Consider the following 1833-nt stretch of genomic DNA (forward strand, 5'->3'; position numbering starts at 1 on the left):
ATATAGACGGAGAACTTGTTTAGCATCATTAGGCTTCCCTAGAAGCCACCACCAAACAAAACGAAGAAAATAAACATATATTAAATATTAAATAAACATATTAATTAATATTTTTCTGTTCACGCTTTCTTGTCTGTGTCTTTCATTGCATTGTATGATGAGGATACACCTCAACTATTGCTGCAGCTCGTCTCTGGTTTTTGTCTGCTTTGTTTCTGCTGCTGCAGGGCCTAATGAATGTCTAGGGGTTTAGGGTTTAGGGTTTATTTCTGTTTAGTGCTCAATTTCTGCTGTCTGTACACCTCAACGCATGTGTCAGTATGAAGTTATATATATATATATATAATTTCTGTACTCTGCGTATATGTACGCATATATATATATATATATATATATATATATGCATATGCACATATATAAAATATATTTATATATATAATGCGGTGTCTTTCTAAGGGAGATGTCCGTTTATTTGTCTTTCAGCTGCGTCTCTTCTATCTGCGTGCAGTATTCCTATACGTCCATGTCTATATATTATATAATATAATAAATTATATATATATAGTAAATTATATATTAATATATATTTGTGTAGATAGATATATGCAGACATGCCTAGTCTATGTCTATATATTTATAATTATTTTGAATGTATATGTTTGTATGTTTCTGTTTATTGCTCATATGCAGCCGTAGAGTTGGGGTGTACGTACACCGTACTGTCGCTGCCACTCAGTGCTGCGCTGCTGCTGCTGCTGTTGCTGCTGCTGCTGCAGATCACAGCAGCGGCAGCAGCAAAGGGTAACTGTAGAAGTGTGTGATAGAATGAAGGACAGCGAGTAGAGAGCAAAAAAAGAGAGTAAAATAATTAGTAAGACAAACATCAGGGAGTCTCTTTCTGTCTCCGCACACCTGTAGCTGAGGTGTACGTACACCTTTAGTGTCTACTGCTGCTGCTGCTGCTGCAGACAGGAGACAGGTGCTGCTGCTGCTGCTGTTATTGTCGGGGCATTCAGTGCTTGCGGCACTGCATGCATGCATGCAGCTGCGGTGTACATACACCCTAAACCACAAACCCTAAACCCTAACCTCACGCTGCCTCCTTCATCAGCTGGCGGATGCGGCGTCTTAGGGCCTCCACCTGCGTGTAAAACAAACAAAAAAACAAACAAAAGAAAAGAAATTATTATATTTTAGAGATATTAATTAATTAAACACCTACACAGGGACATACCGCATTATTATTGTCTCCTTAACTAACAACGCAGGAGACAGTAAAAAAGAAAAAAGAGACAGAGAAAAGAGAGGAGAAAGGAGACAAAGAGAGTAGACAAAGAAAAAAGATTAGAAAGATAAAGAGGAAGGAGAGACAGGAGACAGAGACGAGAGAGACAGAGACAATAAATAGATTAAAAGACAGACAGAAGAGACGGAGACAACGAAAAGAAAAGAAGACAGAAAGAAAAGACAAATAAAAAAAGAGAGGAGGCAGAGGAGACAGATGAGAAGGAGACAGAGAGACGGAGACGAAAGAGAAAAAAATTAAAAGACAGAGAAAATAGATAAAAAGACAGAGGTAAAAGACAAATAAAGGAGACAGAGAAAATAAAATAAAGAGACAGAGATAAAAGAGAGAAGAGACAAACAAAACAGAAACAAAAACAAAAACAAGAGAGAGAGACAACAAGGAGAGAAATGTAAAAGAAAAAGAAAGAGATGAAGAGACAGACACAGAGAGGAGACAAAAATAAAAAGTAAGAGACAGGAGAAAAAATAAAAGAGAAAATAAGACAAGTAAAATAAAGGAGACAGAAATAGAAATTAAGAGAGACA

The sequence above is a fragment of the Eimeria acervulina genome, genomic scaffold (assembly GCF_000499425.1).
Source record: "Eimeria acervulina Houghton genomic scaffold, Eah_scaff1267, whole genome shotgun sequence".
Lineage (NCBI taxonomy): Eukaryota > Apicomplexa > Conoidasida > Eucoccidiorida > Eimeriidae > Eimeria > Eimeria acervulina.